The sequence below is a fragment of the Aethalodelphis obliquidens genome, unplaced genomic scaffold (assembly GCF_003676395.1).
Source record: "Aethalodelphis obliquidens isolate GAN/ISIS:26980383/991018 unplaced genomic scaffold, ASM367639v1 scaffold93, whole genome shotgun sequence".
Classification (NCBI taxonomy): domain Eukaryota; kingdom Metazoa; phylum Chordata; class Mammalia; order Artiodactyla; family Delphinidae; genus Aethalodelphis; species Aethalodelphis obliquidens.
In genome coordinates this window covers 1817525-1840987 of record NW_020838037.1, presented here as the reverse complement: position 1 = coordinate 1840987, position 23463 = coordinate 1817525, and the positions used below count along the sequence as shown (strand labels likewise).

The 23463-nt window shown below is 33.9% G+C and overlaps 1 protein-coding gene and 1 non-coding gene across 7 annotated transcripts in view; both read left to right on the top strand.

Moving 5' to 3' along the window:
- GRIA4 (glutamate ionotropic receptor AMPA type subunit 4) overlaps positions 1-23463 on the top strand; it is a 459907-nt gene that overhangs the window by 59173 nt on the left and 377271 nt on the right. The window lies entirely within an intron of this gene.
- On the top strand, positions 612-683 carry TRNAE-UUC (transfer RNA glutamic acid (anticodon UUC)). The gene has a single exon. It is a non-coding gene; the product is annotated as a tRNA-Glu (tRNA).

The window sequence follows — 23463 nt, the reverse complement described above, 5'->3', positions numbered from 1 at the left end:
TGGTGTAGAATGGAAATGAAAATGAGGGTGTCAAGGACTGGCATAACCCATATCATTAGACTGTTTTGAAAAATATCTCAGAAATAAATGACCTCTTGTTTTATTTGTTTGATTTTTACTATTTTTAATTGCACAAGTAATCCTTTGCCACACAGTAGAGATTATCATACTAAGTGAAGTAAGTCAAAGACAAATATCATATGATATCACTTATATGTGGAATCTAAAAAAAAAATTATACAAATGAACTTACCTACAAAACAGAAATAGACTCACAGAGATAAAAAACAAACTGATTATTACCAAAAGGGATAGTGGTAAAACAACAAGGACCTACTGTATAGCACAGGGAACTATATTAATATCTTGTAATAACCTATAATGAGAAAGAATCTGAAAAAGAATGTGTGTGTGTGTATATATATATATATATATATATATATATATATATATATATATGTCTGTATATATATGTATAACTGAATCACTTGCTGTACACTTGAAACTAATACAACATTGTGAATTAACTATACTTCAATTTGAAAAATCTGAAAATATTAAAGAACTAATAGTCTCCTTTGAGCTTGGTTTAAAAAGTGAATAAAGAGAATTCCCTGGTGGTCCTGTGGTTAGGACTCAGCACTTTCACTGCTGTGGCCCAGGTTCAATCCCTGGTCAGGGAACTAAAATCCCACAAGCCACACAGCATGGCCAAAAAAAAAATTAAGTGAATAAAACCTGAATTCTTAATCCCAGTATCTTTCCTGAGCTTTGTTCATCTGTTTCTAACCTTCTTCTGCTGGACATTGCCAATTAGATGCCCCTGGCACAATGTCCAAGAAAAATTTACTCCTCCATCATTTGCTGCTTTTTTTAGAGTACATATATTTCAGTCACATATGCCAGAAAACTGGGAGTCATTTTTATGTCTCCCACACTTCCTACACATTAATCACCAAACCCATGATACCCCCAGAATTTCTCTTATTCTGTGTCTTTTCTTCCACTTTTATAGCCTCTGTTCTACTTTTGTCTTCTTGCTGAATTATTACAATAACCTTTTTCACATGTACCACCTTTACACTAATCTCTTTGGACTTCAGTCATTTTCCATACCAGAATAAAAACATCTAATTTTATATGTATAATATATATATATATATATAGCCATATACATATATATGTTGTTTATTCGTTTGTTTAAAACAAAAAACAATATCTTTGCCTTATGATCACCTTCAAAATTCTTTCCTTATTACCTTCAAATTCAGTTATACAGGATGTGCAGTCACTGTGCTTTTATTCATGCTGCTCTCTCTGACTGGGAATACTTTAACCAAACCCTTATACAAACAAATAAAATCTCACAATCTCTCACACAAGCCCAGCTTCACTTTTTCACCCAGAATGTAAAATGCTATGATTTATTTTCTCACAGATCTATTTTGATCCTTTATCACAGGATAATCACAATGCATTGCACTTCATGATTAACTTGTTGGTCTCCCCAACCCTATTCCTTTATCAAACTTAGAAATCAGAGACTTTAAATATATGTGTATATTTTCCTGTATATCAGGTACCCAGCAGAGTGTCTGCTGACATTAAGGAGGTTTGTGAGTGAGTGAACATCATGTGTTTCATATCCACATGATCTTATATTGTCAGTCTTTAGTCCTTCCCAAAGAACTCCCTTAAGTCCCCCTTAAGTGGGACCAAAGATGTACATTTTCCAGAATTGTTTCTACAGGCTGCTGATCTTATATGAGTATATCTGTTTTACATATTTTAAATAGATATCTGTGTTTCTAACCCAGTGAAAGAATTGTTCAGAAAACACTTTATGGACTCCCAAGCCACCACTTCTTCACTTTAGATTCGATGGGCATAGTAAATACGAGGCATTATAAAAATTTAAGACAACCTCCAGAAAAAATGAGTTACTAAAAGTATCATTTATTTAGTAAATTTACTTCTAGATTCTAGGAGCAACCAAGAAACTTAAGATCTATTGTGCCTATGTATTCAAGTATAGGACGCACAGAAAATCCTTCTGTTGTTTCCTTTTACATTGATTTATTTTGAGGTAATTTAATTCCCATGGATATTTTACTATAATATTTTCAAATATATTTTCAGGACATTTTAAAGTTCATCAGTTGGCTTTTTCGTAATTGCAAACAGAGACCCTAAGGATGATGGCCAGGCATTATCATATGGATTTTCCAGATAAAGAATGATGTACACAGAAAGGGGGACTGTTTGTCTAAGACAACCAGAGCTAAGAAGTGGTAAATGATCTAGATCAAATTTAAGATTATTTCTATTAATCTATTTCAGCATTTCAGCAGTTAAAAGTGTATGCAACAAAGATATTTTTGGTGATAGCCTTCAGTTCTAAATACCTTTGTGTGTTACATGCAATTGTGTATTTTGTAAACCTCTAACAACTTTAGCTAAAATTTGAAAACTAAATTGATAATAACTAGAATATCTTTTTCTCATGACAGATACCAGTCATACAGGTACTTGTATCCTAAATAAATAAACATAGCCAATGCCTTCTATATTCTATTTCTGCCAAAATAAATTACCATAAATTCAGTGGCTTAAAACAGCAATCTTTTTTTCTTATAATTCTGGAGATCAGAAGCCTGGTAGGCCTCTCACTTGGCTAAAAATAAATGTCAGGAGGGCTTCATCCTTTTCCAGCAGCCCAGGTCTGTTTTATTAGTTTCCTTGCCTTTTCCAGCTTCTAGAGGCCATCTGCATTCCTTGGCTCCTGGTCCCTTTCTTTCAGCTTAAAAAATAACAACAATGTATCTCTTTTTTCGAGGTGATTTTTTTTTAATTGAAGTATAGTTGAATTACAAGTTTGTGTTAATTACTGCTGTATAACAAAGTGACTCAGTTTTACATATATATGTATATATATATATGTGTGTGTATATATATATATATATATACATTCTTTTTAATATTCTTTTCCATTATGGTTTATCACAGGCTATTGGATATAGTTCATCACTAATTATTAGAGAAATGCAAATCAAAACTACAATGAGGTACCACTTCACACCAGTCAGAATGGCTGTGATAAAGTCTACAAATAACAAATGCTGGAGAAGGTGTGGAGAAAAGGGAACCCTCCTACACTGTTGGTGGTAATGTAAGTTGGTACAGTAACTATGGAAAACAGTATGGAGTTTCCTTAGAAAACTACAAATAGAATTACCATATGATCCAACAATCCCACTCCTGGGTATACATCCAGACAAAACTGTAATTCAAAAAGATACATACACCCCTATTTTCATAGCAGCACTATTCATAATAGCCAAGACGTGGAAACAACCTAAATGTCCATCAACAGATGAATGGAGAAAGAAGATGTGGTACATGTATACAATGGAATACTACTCAGCCATAAAAAAGAACTAAATAAAGCCATTTGCAACATGCAGATGCATCCTTATGCCTTTCTTCCATAGATACTTCTCCCTCTCTGACCACTTCTGGTAAAGCTCCTTTGCTTTCATTTGTTCATGTGATTAGATTAGGCCTACTTGGATAATACAAGATAATCTCATCTCAAAGTCTTTAACGTTAATCATTTCTGCAAGGTCCCTTTAGTTCTGTAACCTGTATTCACAGGTTCCAGGGATCAAAACATGGATGTCTTTGTGGAACCATTTTTCTACCTACCATACCTTCTTTTCAAAATAGAGAATGGCTTGAGGAAGTATGAGAGGGAGTTAAAAGGACCATACAGAGGAGGTGTTTAACAGAAGTTTCATTTCTGATGTAGATAATAAATCAAATGAAGTTCAAAATAAGAATTTAAGTACTTACGGAATTAATTGTATGGTCAATATCATATTAGGGGAAGAAAAGTTAGATAATTATTATAATATCACCTACTCTTAAGGAAATATCTATTAATACTGGTAAAGTTCTATTCCATTATTACAACTGATATTTATAGATTCTGTTAAAATGTACATCACAGACTCCACCCACCACAGATGCTGACTCAGGAGGCCTTTGCTGAGGTGCAGAATTTTGCTTTTTAACAAGCATATCAGGTGATTTCTGATGACTGTGTCCATTTACTACCATCTTTCAATAAATGATGCTGTAGTATTTATTTCTTTACCACTGGAGCTAGAACAGCTTAATTGCTCTAACTGGAATTTTGAACTGCTGACTCTGGAGAACATATATTATTCAAAAGTGACATTTAGTATGAAATAGAATAGCACAGTAAAGAATTTTAAGTTAATGGAAAAAGAATGAATGATTGGGGCTTATGAAAAATACAGCTTTTTAATCAGTTACTACAATTCTTTTATCATTTAAGGATTGTGTACAATTAAAATGAGTTGAATATCAAAATAAATTCATTGATTGGCCACTCTACACATAAATCTGGGCCAACTGCTCTGTGAGGATCAAAGGAGTATTCTCTGTAGTCACAACTTTAGAAAGCATATTTGATCTTACCCATTCTGCTTTAAAGCTAAAGAGAAAATAATTTCTCTAATGGAATGTTAATGGAAAAATAGAGTTACTGTAGCTCATAAATTACCAAAGAAAATATTAGTTTTACTATTACTGTATTTAGTTTACTATAAATATAATACAAATTGAAGGACACTTTCTAATACTAAAGCCCAACTATGGAACTTTCCCAGAAAGAGAAGTACAGTGGTCCAGCAGAAATAGATTGACATTTTAACATAAAATTGAGAACGACTTTCTGATGCAGAGCTTAATATTGCTTTGTAGTGACAATGATAATGGTATCCTCAGAGCCAAATAATTGGGTATAATTTTATTTTACTGAATTACCACCTGTTATTTAACCCAGAGATGCAGTCATCTCCATGCGTTAGTTAACCTATGAGTACTATAAGAAAAAATATACGTTAATTAAAGGATTATTAGAAAAATTTATTTTTCTAATTTCTGATTATTTTTACCAATCTAAAACTTGTTTTCTACTTTTATAGTTTTGTTATCAATTTTCATACATATTACAGATATTTATTAAATACCAGCATTCATTTAACAATTTATTTTTAGATTAGGTAGGTCACATATTTCCTTGTAGCTGAATTGAACTTTCCTAATTGAAAATCAGATTGGATAGTTCACTTAACTTTTCTAATTAACCTATTCTAATCTATCCCCTTTGCTCTTAGAATAACTCTAACCACCTGAAGGGGGCTGAAAAGGTCAACACCATCTGACTCCTACTCCCCTCTCCAGCCTAAAACTAGGTTCCTGGCTCCAAGTAGCTCACAAAATAATGGAAAAAAAAACGAAGTCACCTTGAAAACACAGATTAAAGTGTTATATGGCAAGTGACATTAACATAGAACTATTCATATGTAAAATAGGGTGTACAAATCCAAATAAGTTTCCTGACCTTTGCATTGGAGTTGGCAAAATGTAAAAGTAGAAGGGATTGATAAATTGATACAAATAAAATAAATTGATACAAATTTATTTGTAAATTGATACAAATAAAATAAATGTTTTCTTCTATATGAAAAAGAAGCAGTTTTACTCTTTACTCCCCCTTTTGTTAGGACTTGGAAAGGGCTTTTATCCATTTGCTATGAATTTTATGAGCATGACAAGATGTCAGCTCACAATTTACCACTCTCATTTTTTCCACAATCATCGCTCATGAAATAACTCTATTGTATTTATTAGTCTTACTTAAAAATAAATATTGGACTATTAATTAACATTGGTTTAATTAAAGACAAGAAAGTACTCAAAACAGGTGCATGAGTTATTTATTATTACATTCAGAAACTTTATGACTGATAAAACTATTTCTTAAAGTTATCTACATCGAATTATGAGATCAATTGAATATAGTTTTAAAGGCAAAAATTTTAAATAGCAGGGTATATCTAATGTTTTTTAAATGTAAGTGGATTTTCAAGTGTTCCTAGATTTTTTTTTAATGTAGTGAGATTCAAGGAAAGGACTATTTAGCAACCACCTGCATATGTAATCCATTTAAAGTTACCTCTATATTTGAAGTATAATCTGTTACTTACCTGAATTACATATGAAGAATGAAGAATGTGAAAATATATGTGGAAATGGAGAAATAGTACTTGAAATATCTATTTCTTCTATGTAATAGTGAAATATTCTACCAATTTCTTGCAATCATGTTTATGTATGTATTTTGATAACCTGTATATTCCATGGTGTATTAGCATTTTACCATGCAAGTAAATCAGTTTTATAATTAATTTTAGCAATGTTGGATTAAGATGAGTTTAGCAAAGTAGACAATGTGTGTGAGTGTGTGGCAAGAGAATTGGGTAATCTTTAAATTTATTCAAAGAAGCCAAGTCCACATCTCTATAACTTGATACCTACTAGATGATTTAGAAACCCATTTGCCTAGGATGATTTTTGTTGAAAGAAAAAGGATGGAGTAGACTTCTGAAGATAGTAGTAACACTGTGGCCAAATACAGGCTACATTACAATTCAGTCATGGACAAAAATTATGAATTTCTATCTGGTGGACAACATGGCTTCAGTATGTCAGCAATTCTGAAATTGTCTGCATAAGTAGTGAACCCAGCTATTCCAGCATTTCCATTAAGATATGTATACTGCCTCTGAAGCCTATATATATATTGTATTATCGCATTTATTACTACTGGGAATTAAAAGTATGCATCAAAAGGAAAGCCTAGTTTCCAAGTTTAAAAAAGGAGTATTGAAAGAAGAAAATGGAGGGTTACTTTAGTATCCCTATCTGTAAATATGAAACAAATCTTCTATGCCATGAAAAATAAAACAAATGCTGATTCAGGTGAGAAGCTCAGTTATAAAATCAAAACCTCAGTAGCACTAGGCCATCATCTCAGATGAAAGTATTATCCTTCTCTTAATCTTCAGGGACTTGTAGAGAATTAAAGATATAAGTGCCTATGTAAAAAAGGAAATCTCTGCATGGAGAACATTTTTAAAGTACTAAATGGGCTCCTTGGGGATATGTTCTTACAGTAGCTGAAAGGCAGAGAGTTATGTTCTTTTCAAGATTTTCACTATAGCTGAAACTCAGGAAAGCTAGTCAATTAATGGCACAGACTTTGAGTTGATCTCTGTTTTCAGGTAATTAGGTATGAATTGATGTCAACATATGAAAATTTCTATGGATAATTGCTTCCCCCTTGTGCTGATGCTTTCTTTGTAAATAGCTATCTGCCACTTATTTGTATGAAACTTTTCAAAAAATGCATGATATTTGTGACCCAGGGTAACTCTTAACTGAAATCTTCTGCACATTTTGAATTCCATAAGAATATAATTACTTGAGTCATCTGCTTATTGACATAATCAAAGAACAATAGTTTAATATTTAGGAGTCAAAGCACAGTTTATTGACCAGTAGATTTAATTAATGTTTAGAATTCCTCTCTTGCTTAATTTTTAATAGAAAACACTGAGGAATTTAAAGAAAGCATAACCTGACACTTAAAAACTCTATCTCAGGTGTCATACCCTTCCCCAATTGGAATTCAGTTTTAATTTTTGTTTCTGTTTTGCGGTACGCGGGCCTCTCACTGTTGTGGCCTCTCCCGTTGCAGAGCACAGGCTCCAGACGCGCAGGCTCAGCGGCCATGGTTCACGGGCCCAGCCGCTCCGTGGCATGTAGGATCTTCCCAGATCGGGGCACGAACCCGTGTCCCCTGCATCGGCAGGCGGACCCTCAACCACTGAGCCACCAGGGAAGCCCCAGTTTTAATTTTTGAACTGTTTTCTTAAGAACGAGGTCTATAAGGATCGTCAAACATTAGAATTATTATCCAATTAATTTCAGTGTTTTTTATAATCTTGGACTCAGAAAATCTACTTCTCTGTAATATTTGATTTCCTATAATAGTGCTGTCTTATTTTCAGGATCCAAAAATCATTTTTTAAATTATGGAATCACAGGTTTTTGGCAAATGTGAGTATTTATATGTTCTGATATTTATACTATTTCAATTATCCAATTTAAAAAATATGATACGTATCTATATTCCAGATATATTTAGTCGTTTTATTAATATTTGTTCCTAGACTAACTGTAGTGATTCTAAGAATACATGAAAGACATTATCAGTATGCCTTTGATCCTTTCACAGTAGTCTTCTCACATTTATAAATGTATTAATTTATTCAACAAGTATTTAATAAACACCCAATAACCAAAATATGTTAGGCACAGGGCATATGTTAATTAATAAAATAGAGAATGTTCTTTTTAAAATGTAGTATATAATAAGGATGTTAAGTATTGGAAAGAATAAGAGGAAGTAGGTGAGCACTTACACTACTGATAGATAAAAAATTGTTATAGCCACTGTGTAAGGAAATTTTGTAGTAAATAGCATTATTAAAAATAGGTGCATATTCTTTTGGAACCAGCTTTTGGTATCTGCTCTAGAAAAATACCTGCACAAGTATACAGAAGGCCATTTCATTATTTTACAGCAGAATTGTTTGCATTAGATAAACTAGAGAAACAAACCAATGTTCTTCCATCAGTAATAGCTAAATAAACTACATTGTAATACTATGCAAGAATTTGAGTGAATAGGACAAAAGTTTCTTTGGGTTTGTAGAACATATTCACTAGATATCTTATATTTTAAAATATCTATAAAAACAAATCAAGATATTTACAGGGGTATGTGTGTGTGTATAAATTCATAGTAAGAAGTCAGAAATGTATACATGAACTGATAATAGTAACTCCTTGTGGGGAAAGAACTAGGTACGTGAGTGATGGTAAAAGTTAACTTCAGCATTATTTCTCATATCATAATATAACATTTGTAAAATTAAAAATAAATACCAAAAATAAAATTTAGTGTGATGCATGCTGTAGAGACATGCAGGAGTGAAGAACAGTAAGTGACTAATTTTAGGTGGCTCTAGAGCAGGGAAATAGTTCACATTACTGAGTTCAACAGACATTCACTGTATGTGTTACATTCCAAAGTGCATTTTACCAATTTATATCTTAAAGATTTCATGGAGGTATGATATAGGGTTTGTGCAGCTTTTCCCATGGCAAAACTTCCTACAGTGGCATTGGATATTGTTTACCCCAAAGTCTCACACTTAGGGCAGCTACTCCTCGCCCTCTCCACTGCCCACTCTGCACCCTATGCTGTTTCCTCTTTGGTGTTCTCCTTCCTGGTCCTATGAATCTCAGCAGCCCTCTCTTACCAAAATCTTCTAGATGTCACACATGACCCTCCCACCTCAGTGTACCTGTGGAATTAAAGTATCCTATTCTCTAGTCTGTTGCTTTTCTCATGAGGAAAAGCTCTCTCTGGAATTCTGGCTGCTGAAATGTTTCACCTTGTTATGAAGTGTATCTGCTAAACATTGCAGTGGGTGCTGTGCCTACCAAATGAGTTGGGTAAAATCTCATCTTCAAGAAGCTTCATTTCTAAGAGGGGAAAAAAAGACAGGTTGACCAAGAAGTGTGCTAACGTTGTGTAAATGTAGAGATAGAAGTATGTAAAGAGGACATTGATCATAAACGGTTAAATTTAAATGGAAAGGATGGAAAAAAGTTTCACAGAGAAGGTGAAAATTTAAGTGAACATTGAAAGAGCAAATGTTGCATTTTCTGGACCCTGAAGGATGAGCTTAATGATTCAGTTTAAGATAATATATTTTAATAACCACAGAAATGTTAAAATACTTTAGTATTGCTAGAGAAAAGAAGTCTTGGGGAGCAGAAATAGAGGGAGGTGAACAGTTCCCTTTGCACACCTGCTATTGAATACTTGGTAATTACATATGAATATAAGTATATTACATAGGTCACACGCTTTTAATAAGAAAAATGAGCAATTTTAAAAATTCAGTTATACTAAGTACAGAATTTGTAAAGCACAGAAGTAGCCCTATATAATGTTATTGTTAAATAAGTACATATATGTGAAAAGATCAGACTTAAAGATAAAATTATTATCTTCAGTATTTCCAGATTAGTGACAAACAAGTGATTCAATCTCTAATTTTTATTTATCTTTAGAATGAATAAATAAATAAAGATAATCATTAAGCTATAAAACCTTAAATATAAACTGCCTTTGAGCAATCATTGTAACTTTCTGGTGTGTCCTCTGGTGAAGTTAAGAGAAGGACAAAGTGATAACCACAGTTAAGCAACGCACTCTTGATGCATGTAATGTTAACTGAAGAAGAAGTTAACTGGGCAAAAATAAGTTGAGGTAGCTTTCTTCTGTTTTACTCAGCAGGAAACATTCCTAATGAACTGCATGATCAGTTAATAAAGTATCAACAAATTAAGAAGATGCCAAAAAACGGGAAATGGCCATGCAATACAGCTAGCAATTTTTTTGAAAAGGAATTTACAAATTCAAACAAAGAGTTTACCCTCCCTAAATAAAACAAAGCAAAACTTCACTTCAGATCTTCAGAAAGTGCTGTATATTGTAACTATCTTTTTAATGTGTTTTAGACCACCACATCTCAGATTCCTTCTTGTCTTTCATACCTAGTATTCCCTAGTAGTCACTTAAAAAATAGCATAGCCGCACAACAATTTCAGTCTAGAAAGAAGATAATATTTGAGTTGAGACCTGAATGAGGGAACTAGCCAAGCAAATATCTACAAAAAGAATTGTAGGTTCAGGAAACAGCCATTGCAAAAGCCAATCTGGCTTGTGTGCATGAACAATGGAGGTATTCCTAAAAGGTGAGGTCACAGAGGCAGATAGACTAAATAAATATTTGTAAATTATGATAAGGAATCTGGATGTGTTGCACTGTAATCATCTATTTGTCTGCATCTTCCATAAGCCTGTTCAGAGACTAACTCCATCTCATCTCCCAGTGTATCACTGATGTTCATACTGTGCCTGGCACTAAGTAGACAATATGTAGATATTTTTTGGATGAAATGATAGATGAACAACCTATTTTATTGGAATTTGGTACTTCCGTATATAACTTCTATTCAAGTATGTACTTTAAAAAATATTACAATTTATGTATTTGAAAGCCTGGGAGCAAGCTATATTTAAGCCAGGATTTGGGTCACTAACAATAATAAGAAAATTCTCTATGAGTAAATGTAAAGGTCATGTGGGGTCTCAATTATGTAGATGCTTTAAGCTAAATCTAGTTCAGCATTGATTATGATGTTTCCTTTCTCACGTAGAACTCTAATGAGCTTTACCCATTATCTTGATCATTAGTGAGCAAGCATGTCAGAAGATTAAAGACAGTGGTCAGAGCTGAAAATGGTTCTCACTTGTCTTATTCACTTTAATTCTATATTTAATTGGGGAAACTAATGCTTTTCTATTTCAGTTTTCTATTCATAATTGTTGCCTCATGAATGCAGTACGGCTTTTGACATTTCATGTAAGCCACACAGAATTTGTATTCTACGTTTATTTAAGCAACTCTAATAACCTGTTGCTTCATGAATAAGCTCTATGTTTAGCATCCAAAATACACCTCTGAATTTCAGCTTTTGAAATTAATTTCTGAGTGTTTATTCACAGAAGCTTCTCACTGAAATTGCCATTCAGACTGATGTCAGTGAAGCACATCAAGATATTATGAGATGAGACTCTGAATAAGTCATTCTAGATAATTTTTAAAATATATTTAAGCTAAAAGCATATTTAAAAAGCATAGTATTTGCAGAAGTAAATAAAATGAAGTGATATTTAATCATAGAGGGTGGGATGTGAGGTTTTTTGGGGGTAAAGGGGTAAGTTAGGAGAGAACTGTAGTTAATTTTCCCACTTGAAGAGATTTCAACCTTGAATTGTCAGAATGTCTTCGAGAATATTGTTTAATAAAAAGAAAAAGACAAGATTTGGAGATTCCACTAAGGAAATTGTGGTTTAGTGAATGATTAGTCAGGGTTCTCTAGAGAAATAGAACCGATAGAATGTGTATTTATATATGGAGAGTCAGAGAGATTTATTTTAAGGAATTGGCTCACATGATAATAATGGAGGCTGGCAAATCCAAAATCTGCAGGGTGTTTTGGCAGGCTGGAGACCCAGGGAAGAGCCATGGTGCAGTTCAAGTTCAAAGGCCCTCTCCTGGCAGAATTCATTCTTGATTCGGAAAGGTCAGTTTTTGTTCTATTAAGGCCTCAACTGATTAGATGAGGCCCACTCACACACAGCAGAGGCCATCTGCTTTACTCAAAGTCTACCAATTTAAAGGTTAACCTCATTCAAAAAACACTGTCACAGAAATATCCAGAGTAATGTTTGACCCAATATCTGGGCAATTAGCTCAGCCAAGTTGACACATAAAATTAACCATTACAAACCTACCCTTTGTCACCTTGTCACCTATATGCATCTCCTAAATTATACTTAATCTCTCAATAAGGGCAATAATAAGGTCATAATTCTGCCTAATATGATACAACTAGCCTGCATACAACTGAAAACGGCTAACCCTTTTTCAAGTAAAGGATGCAAAGTCCTTGTGTGATGCTTACTCTTCTCCTTGACATCCTGTAACTTAAATATTATGATGTAAAGTTAACAATACTTGAATACTATAATACAAAGTAAATGCATCTTCTGTTACATGATAAGAGGATAAGAGAGGACAGAAAACACATTTGTTTCAAATGTGTTTTCATATGTGAAAACACATTTGTAATAAAATAAAGAAAATATTCATGACAATTATAGTTCTGATTTCTATATGGTCATGTGGTCAGAGCAAGCATGTCAGCTGGTCATGGTTCATTACTTGGTGGGGAGACCCAAACCTTCATTCCTGAGACATAGATATTTGGATGTTGTATTATACAACCATTCAGGTTTTCTAGGAGCTTCTAACTGAAGACAAATTTATTTTTGACTTTCTTAAGTACTGTTTCCAAAATATTAAAAAGGAAATACCATTAATGGTGAAACAGTAAATATACTGAATCATTTCATCCCCCAACTCTCTTCAGGTTGGAATCCCTCAGTGGCCAAAGACAAGACATTTCTTTGAAATTTGTAATTTTAGCAACAAAGTGCATACAAAACTACTATTTAACTCCATCAACTTTTATTTGCTTTACAAACTAGTGCTTTTCAATGACTTTCTATCAAGTGAAATGAGCACTTCAAGGGTCGTACACTGCTCTTTTCATTGGAGACCAGTATAAGCAATGTGTTCAGAAGATATACTTAGGGTCTGTCTACTTAACAGTGGGATTTTAAACAGATAGCAAATAATGCACTTCTTGACTAGAGATGTGGTCAGACCTACTCTTACTTACAGTTCCAGCCATGGGCATTACTTAACCCTGTGTACCAAAAGCAGTCATGATCAGATTTGTGCTGTTTCACACTGTTATTTTAACCCAGCGCTGCAGTTGGCTCAGATGATTAATTAAGCAACACTACAATTTAAAGAAGAGCAGAGTTTGGAACCCCAACACTAATCTCTAGGAAATGACAGTCACTTTCACAGTAATAAATGATTGGACAGCGACTATAGTTGTCTTTAGCAAAAACTGTATGCTTGAACTGATGATGCATATTCCTGGTGTGAAGAATGACAAAACCTTCACCCATCATATAAAAATATCCCATAATCTATCCCTTATTTTTGATAGGTCAAGTCCTCCCAGAGGGGAAAAAGATCTATACTCTAATATTAATCGTACCTTTGAAATACATAACCTATTTATAATAATGGTAGGTCTTCGAGTTTTCTAGTCTTAGAACTCTAAGGAAATAAATTGACAAACTAAGGTTAAAACACTTAAGATAGAGTGGATGTATAAGAAATTTAAAAATCTATGTTTTTTCTCTGTATATTAAACATATATATTATTTTTTCAGGCATTTCATTCAATGATATTTAATGTTATATTTTAAGTTTGTATTGCACTTGATATTTTGCAAATGAATCATTGTATATGATGGCCCCTAAAATAATATGTCATTAACCAATATTAATTAGTTGTTTTTTATTTGCTCATACCCAGAATCAATCTGAAGCAGCAAATAACTAGTATCTTTGACACTTTTAAAAATCTACAGTTTGATTGGAAAATGTGTGATAACAGACAATATTTACTTAACTTGGAACTAAGCTTAAAACCAAGGCTTCTGAAGGCCAAAGGAATGTTTTTTTCCAGTATAAAATAATATATAACCAACTTTTTAGAAACTTCCTTAGATTTTAATTTATGACTCATTTATGCAATATTTCATCAAAGAGTATTTATATATAAAATATTTCACTTCATTTGTTACTCATGGAAATATTTGCTACTACTTTCTAACTCTTGTCTGGTATGAATAATAACATATAAAAAACCCCATCATCTTTATCAAATAATACACAATACATTGATTTGACTATTTGATCATAATATTTAGATAGTGCAGTGTTGTTCAGTATCATACAATTATGAAAAAAAGCAAGGAGGAGAAAAATGAAAGTCTTAAGAACCTAATGGAAAGAGTGAAAATGGGGAAAGCGGAAGATATAGAGGAAATGGAAATAAATGCATATTATTGGAGTGGGGGTGTGCCACACAGACTGTTTCAAGGGAACCTTAGTGTCAGTATGATAGATTTTGCGTCATCAGGATATTCTGAGCTTAAGAATTTCATGGATGACATTATACAAATAGGGAACACAGAGGTTGCATGATTTGTTCATCATTATACCATGTATCTGTTACAACTGTATGTAATCCTAATGCTCTGTGTCTCAGTCATTTGTTTGGATGAACGAGTTGCTTTTGTTTCAATAGCTAAAATAAAAATATATGAAGATTTTGTTGGCTTAGACTGACCACACTAAAACAAAAGAAAATAAAACAACCTTAGGTGATTTTCTTTTCTGAGGAAATATAGGGTAAGTAATGTAACCTAAGGGGAAAAAAAATCAGTCCTGCTTAATCTTACTTCAGCAGAGAAGGAAAAGAATTTGGCTTACTTAAACTCTGTCTATTCTAAAGATGGACACTTTAGAAATAGTATTAACTTTACAAGAATTGTTAATATTGCTTAAGTTGATACATCAGTATTTCTTAATACACTAGAAAATAGTAGACTAATGTTCTCATAAAGAAAGTATATTTTTTAAAAAATCCTTTATCTTAATTTCATTATAAAGATTACTCAGTATTTGGTGTATGCCTTGTTTCCCATAAGTCATGTAAAGATTTGGAATCTTGAATAACTATTTGCACTGATTTTTCTTGTGAATAAAAACAATATGACTAATCTCCTGGCTAAAAAAGAATATTCTTCATATGGGTTATAACATTTATTATTAGGTAACACATCTATTTATCGATTATTTGTCACCTGAATTCCTTTGAGTCTGTGGTTTTGTCACCAAAATCCTAGCTACAAAAACAGAGGGAGAGAGAGAAGGAAGGAAGGAGGGAAGGAAGGAAGGAAGGAAAGAAGGAAAGAAGGAAAAAGTGAGAGAAAGAGATAAAGAAAGAAAGGAAGGAAGGAAGGAAGGAAGAAAAGAAGGAAGGAATGAGAGAGGCCAGGAGGGACGGAGGGAAAGAGAAAGGAAGAAAGAAAGAAAGGAAGAAAGAAAAATTCTTCACACACCTATAAAACTGAAATACGCCCACTGGCTGTAGCCTATCTTCAGAAATGGATGTCACTTCATAAAAATGAGATTCTCAGCCAAAGCTCTAATTTTAAAATAAAACATGAGCTTTAAAAAATTTTGTGTTCAAACTTACTGGACTTGGCCCCTGGTTTGAAATCACTGCCAAATTGGCTCTGTGACAGCATGAAAATATAATGTTAAATCCTATGGATTTGCCATTTTAAATGTCAAAACTGACAAGTGTCAGCACTTTGATATAATTCAACCTAATAGAAGAGTAATAGTCACTACAGGGTATGAGGAGACAATATATGTTTGTCTGCTAATAGTTCTTAATTACATAAGAGAAAGAAGTCAAGTATGAAAATTATGTTTTATATATGATCAGAAAAGTTTTAAAGTGGATTAGATTGGATTGAGAATGGAAGTAGGATGGAAGACATTCTAAGAGAAAAGAGAAATACCAACAAATATATGAAGGTAGGAAAATGTAGACTGTATTGGGAGAGTTATAACATAAAAAGTAGACTTCTATTGGATGCATGTGAAAGAATAGAGAGAGCCAAGAATCTAAGGGCCAACAGTGGCCAGATTTTAAAGATCTTTGACAGTTACATGAAAAATATATGAATCTAGTATATAATAGAAAAAGTAATAAAGGCTTTTCATTCAGAAAAGTCACATGAGCTGTCCTGAACTGTTTTAAGATGGGTAAGGCAATGGTGTGTATATTGGACAAAAGGTGTGTGAGCAGACCCTCAAAGCTGAGAAATAAAATTAAAACTATTTTAGCAATAATAATCTGAAAATAACGCTAGAACAAAATTGGCAGAAGAAATGGAAAACAAAAGAGGGACTTGAGAAGCACTGTGAGGAGTTAATCTACATTCGTTACTCTCTTCTATGGACATGGTTAAATGCTATGAAATATCTAGATTGGTCTCCAAGGATCTTAGAGTGTAGTAAACAGTATAACAGATGCAATTCAGTGTCTATTATTAGTATTATTAAATTTTGTGGCCCTTCTACATGCCAGACTACTAACAGGTAGAAGGCAGAAAGTGATATTACTGGAGAGTCAGTGCTAGGGAGTTCCTTCTGGGGAAGAGACAAGAAACGCATTGTGAAGAAGGGGAAATAGTATTTACATCTTCAAATATTTGTAGACTTTGGACACATCAGGATGACTTGGCAATTAATTCAACATGGGCGAGTTAGCAATTAAAAAAGAAGAATCAATGATAACTAGGTTTCCAAATCTGAATGACAGTGCTTTCTAGGGAAATAAAGATATTTTGATTGAAGGATGAGATAGTTCTCAGAGGAATGATGATGACTTCGTTTATAGCCAGGCTGAAGGTGAGAGATGCCAGTGCAAGTGCAGGGTTGTGAGTATTGAGAGAGCTGAGTTAGGCAGGAGACACTTGAAATACTAAGACCTTCTCAAAACTCCAGACACTCAATATCACTATATCATTTTCCCCTTAAAATGCAATAATGTATGGCTGATCCTTAATGTTTCTACATATGTTTATAAAATCAGTTTTTTAGTTCTCTGCATTTTTCTTCATTTTAATCATCAGCACCAACAGCTGCATTTGTTTATAAGAAATGAACTTCTTAATCACCATCAAAGAATGGTTTGATATGCAGCACTAAGCAGAGAACAAGAAACTGGCCTTATGAAGAAATTAGGTTTACTTCCATCCAAAATCAGTCTCAGTCTGTGACTGTATGTCTCTGTCTCTGTCTCTGCCTTTCTCTCTTCTCTCCCTCTCTCTCTGTCTTTCTCAAATATCTGGTAACTGACACATTTCAGGGTCTTGGAAAATAGAAATGAGAAAAATATGATGAAAATAAGGTGGAATAGGAAACAAATCCATACTCTCAACAATATATATTAGCTACCAATATGCAACAGGATTGCATAGTGCTAGAGATACAATGTTTAATGGAAGAGAGGGTCACGTTTTTATGGTACTTACAATCTATTCACCATGCCTTCAACACAGTTGCATTTCACACATCTGCTATGAGAAAGAAATTTTGGTAGCAGAGAGGTAGATAGTAATATACAGCTAATACACCATTAACAAAGATGGCTGTGCTAGAAAGAAAAAGTCTCAGATGCTATTTATATCAGGAGGATCTGACCTAGCCTAGTTGATCAGGGAAGGTATTTCCGATGAGGGGACATATAAAACAACAACTGAAGAGTGACTTATCCAGTATATTAATTGTGACAAACATATTCTAGACAGATGAATAGCAAGTGTGAGAGAGTGGTTTAGGCAAGGTAAGAGAGGATATATGTTTAGATTTTCTTTTATAAAAGAAATTAAACAAAATATAAGATTATTTGCTTTTTAAATCAATACATGTATTTTTATGATGAAGAGGTTTAATTATTCACGGCCATGGTTATTTGGAGGGGACACAAAGGAGAGGTGGTATTTGGTTAAATTGGAGACATTGTAAGTGGGCAAAAGGAATAATGTATTAGATTCGGAGACAAAACTTTTGCTATCATTTAAGAAACAATGAGGGCTTCCCTGGTGGTGCAGTGGTTGAGAGTCCGCCTGCCAATGCAGGGGACATGGGTTCGTGCCCCAGTCTGGGAAGATGCCACATGCTGCAGAGCGGCTGGGCCCGTGAGCCATTGCCGCTGAGCCTACACGTCTGGAGCCTGTGCTCCGCAACGGAAGAGGGCACAACAGTGAGAGGGCCACATACCACAAAAAAAAAAAAAAAAGGAAACAATGAAAGGCTCAATTGGCTTTCTCCAAACCCTTGCCTGCTCTTCGATGCCAAAATTTAAGGTATTGTGTTTGACTGAAAAGCACACTGTGAGTTGTATGCATCCTTCCTGATCCCTTTTATGACCCAGAACTTGTATTTCAGTTCTATTGTAAAACCAGACAACTGTGAATTAAACTGAATTTTGGGTAAATTAAACCTGGTCATATACTTCTCCTTCTGTAAACAGGCCTCTAAAATTCACAGAGTATTTAATCCATTTTGAGTTTATTTTTTGTGTGGTGTTAGAGAATGTTCTAATTTCATTCTTTTACATGTATCTGTCCTGTTTTCCCAGCAACACTTATTGAAGAGACTGTCTTTTCTACAGTGTATATTCCTGCCTCCTTTGTCATAGATTAATTGACCATAAGTGCATGGGTTTATTTCTGGGCTTTCTATCCTGTTCCACTGATCTATGAGTCTGTTTTTGTGCCAGTACCATACTGTTTTGATTACTGTAGTTTTGTAGTATAATCTGAAGTCAGGGAGTATGATTCCTCCAGCTCTATTTTTCTTTCTCAAGATTGCTTTGGCTATTTTTTTTTCTCAAGATTGCTTTTGTGTTTCCATACAAATTTAAAGATTATTTGTCCTAGTTCTGTGAAAAATTCCATTAATATTTTAATAGAGATTGCATTGAATCTGTAGATTACCTTGAGTAGTATGGTCATTTTAATAATATTGATTCTTCCAATCCAAGAACATGGTATATCTTTCCATCTGTTTGTGTCGTCTTCAATTTCTTTCATCCATGTCTTATAGTTTTCAGAGTACAGGTCTTTTGCCTCTTTAGGTAGGTTAATTCCTAGGTATTGTATTATTTTAATGTGTTGGTAAATGGGATGGTTTCCTTAGTTTCTGTTTCTGAGAGTTCATTGTTAGTGTATAGAAATACAACAGATTTCTGTATATTAATTTTGTAGCCTGCAACTTTACCAAATTTGCTGTTGAACTCTAGTAGTTTTCCAATGGCATCTTTGGGATTTTCTATGTATAGTATCATGTCATCAGCAAACAGTGACAGTTTTACTTCTTCCTTTCCAATTTGGATTCCTTTGATTAAAGACCTAAATGTAAGACTGGATATTATAAAACTCCTTGGGGAAAACAGACAGAACACTATTTGACCTAACTTGCAACAATAGTTGTTTGGATCCATCTCCTAAAGTAAAGGAAATAAAAGCAAAAATAAACAAATGGGACCTAATTTAACTTAAAAGCTTTTACACAACAAAGAAAACCATTGACAAAATGAAAAGACAACCTACTGAATGGGAGAAAATAGTTGCAAATGATATGACCATAAGAGATTAAAATCCAACATATATAAACAGCTCATAAGATTCAATATCAAAAACATACAAACAAACAACCCCATTAAAATATGAGCAAAAGAACTGAATAGACATCTTTCCAAAGAGGAAAGGCAGATGGCCAGCAGGCACATGAAAAGCTGCTCAGCACCACTAATCATCAGGGAAATGCAAATCGAAACCACAGTGAAATACCACCTCAAACCTCTAAGAATGGCTATCATCAAAAATAACAAGGGCCTCCCTGGTGGCGCAGTGGTTGAGGGTTCGCCTGCCGATGCAGGGGACACGGGTTCGTGCCCCAGTCCGGGAGGATCCCACATGCCGTGGAGCAGCTGGGCCCATGAGCCATGGCCACTGGGCCTGCGCGTCCGGAGCCTGTGCTCCACAACGGGAGAGGCCATAACAGTGAGAGGCCCACGTACCGCAAAAAAAAAAAAACAAATGTTGGCAAGCATGTGGAGAAAAGCGAACAATTTTACACAGTTAGTGGGAATGTAAATCGGTGCAGCCACTGTGGAAAACAGTATGGAGGTTTCTCAAAAAACTAAAAATAGAACTACCATGTGACCCAGCAATTCCACTCCTGGGAAAAACACTAATTGGACCCCAGTGTTCACAGCAGCATTATTTACAATAGCCGAGATATGGAAACAACCTAAGTGTCCATCAACAGATGAATAGATATAGAAGATGTGATATATATATATATATATATATATATATATATATATGTCTCACATATATATAATGGAATGTTACCCAGCCATAAAACAGAATGAAATTTTGCCATTTGCAGCTACATGGATGGACATGGAGGGTATTATGCTAAGTGAAATAAGGCAGGAAGAGAAAGACAAATACTCTATGATACCACTTATATATGGAGTCTAAAAATATAACAAAAAAGAAGAAGACTCACCAATATAGATAACAAACTAGTGGTTACCAGTGGAGGGAGGCAATACAGGGGTGGGGGAGTGGGAGATATAAACTATCAGGTGTAAGATAGGCTCAAAGATGTATTTTACAGTATGGGGAATATAACCAATATTTTGTAATAATTGTGAATGGAAAGTAACCTTTCAAAATTGTATTAAAATGTTTTTCAATTAAAAAAATAAAATTATCAGAGTCATAATTATTTTCTTAAGCAGATTTAAAATTGTATTGCCAAAATATTGCCCTATAATTTACAGAAGTAAATCATAATTGATACCAAACGAGTACCACCTTCAAGAGAAGGCTTTTCAAAACTTCAAGCAGAATACTTCATTTCTAATCAGTCTAGTTCACCTTTATTACAATTTTATTCTCTCTCTTTTACTTCAGTGTCAACAAGTCATGTGATAGAATCCCTCTCATGCAGTCAGCCCAGAACTTTGTGCTTCAAATTCCAATCTCTCTAGCAACTAGCTTTTTTGAAGTAGGACCTCAGGAGGTTGCAACAGAAGCACAATTATTTCTTAACTTTGAAACTTAGTCCATCTTTGCAGAAAAGCCTTCAAGTTCCTGCCAGCAGCTTCTGGTCTAATCCTTACACCTTAGCTATCCTTAATTAGTGCTTACACCTTAGGTAACCCCCTTTCCTAGAGCAGCCTTCTGCTACCCATGGCAGAAAAATCGTTTTACTTGCATTTTTCCCTGACACCTATCCTTATATTTTTCTTCTTCAAAATTAGAGAGTGGAAGTATGAGAGAGAATAGAAATGCAGTGTTTCCATCCTTCTTGATCTAATGATTTTTCTGCCCTTTCAGAAAAGGAGTATAACTTGATTTCCATGGCAAACCCACTGCTCCGGCCTTTAGCAAGTTTATACTTAATTTTTCCTTATATTTAATAGAACTGACATTATTTTTCTTAACTGAGCTCATGTTCATTTGCTGACAGAAGCTGCTTTTTTTTAAAAGGATCTGACATTGTCATACTGAGTGAAGTAAATCAGACAGAGAAAGACATATCATGATATCATTTATATGTGGAATCTAAAAAAAAGGTACAAATGAACTTATCTACAAAACAGAAATAGAGTTACATATGTAGAAAATAAACTCATGGTTACCAGGGGGTAGGGTGAGGGAGGGATAAATTGGAAGTTTGGGTTTGACATATGCACACTACTATATATAAAATAGATAATTAATAAGGACCTACGGTATAGCACAGGAAACTCTACTCAGTACTCTGTACTGGCCTATATGGGAAAAAAATCTAAGAAAGAATGGATACATGTATATGTATAACAGATTCACTTTGCTGTATACCTGAAACTTACACAACATTATAGATCAACTATACCCCAATAAAAATTTTAAAAATAAATAAATAATAAACAAATAAAAGGATCTTACAGCTTGGGGGCAACTTTAACATTTGAACATTCTGCAATACATATGTGGATAAATTTGCTCTGTGTAGGTTAATCAGTCACTTTTACCTTAGTGGACATCAACAAATTCTGATAGGTTTACTCTTAACAGAGTTAGGGGAGAGTAGGGTCTAAATAGGGCTGTTAACATAGAAAGGACATTCTTAAAATAAGGATTCGAAATGAAAGGATTGGGAATTAACATAAAGTTTATTTCACAACTTCTGTGGTCAAGTTGTTTAAATAACAGAAATATGTATGTATTTTAAAAAGATGTATGCATGCTCTATCTCAAAATTTTGAGAATATTCACCCACCCACCATGGTTAGTCATTTTCTTGCCAAGGCTGGAGATCCATCTAAGTGACCTTTTCTAGAGACTTTTTAAAAATCACATCTCAGATTCCACTCATATTTAATAAAGGCAAAGTTACTAAAGAATTACAATAATTTCAAGATTAAATATTTAAACTATGTGGATTAATTAATTTGTCCATGTCTTTTCTTTCTCTTTCTCTATGTGTCTTTTATATTCAGTTTTTATTTCCTCATCTTTAAAATAAGAAGGTTGAACTTGTCATAAGAACCTGAGGTTTACATGGAGATTAGTTAGAACTGGGCTTTTATGATGCTCTGTGTGGTGTGTATGTGTGTGGGCTGTGTGTGTTTGTGTGTGCTTGCGTATGTGTGCACACATGTGGGGAAGGAATCCTTGTTACCATTCTCTTATATACAAATAAATGATTGTATCAGTTTTCTTTACTATTAAGGACTTTTAAAAATCTTGAAATAGAATATAGATGGGTACTTTTCTTGGGCGAAGCATGTCTTCCCCTTATGTTAGTACTTCATTTTAACAGCCAAGGGCAGAGAGTGGAAATCAACAAGTGCGGTGATAGAACCCTGAGGTGAATAAGCAAGATCAGATGCTTCCTGCATAGTTTGTACTGACTCAGAAGAAAATAATCACGGTGCTAAGACAAAGATGAGAGGAAAAATCACCTACTCCTTGTTAAGGGTTTTTATTTTTCTTGTTACTCAGTAGGTTAGTTAATTGGCTAGTTAATGAGTTAGTTCTTTAGCTTAAGACTAGCATGCTGAAAAGTACATGCAGGTATGATTCCTTGGTACAGATTTTTGTAAGTAAGTTACAGCAGCCAAGTTAGACAGACTGACTGATGTGTGTCTGCTGAAGATGACAAGATTGAGCAATCAAAAGGAAATGTAAGCTTCCAGATTGTGTTGTTTAAATATAGAAAATAAAAGTGAGGAAATACAAACAATACAGAATAAGAAATTTCTTAGAAAGAAATACAGTCTATTTCCTTTGTAGAATTTAGCCAGAAG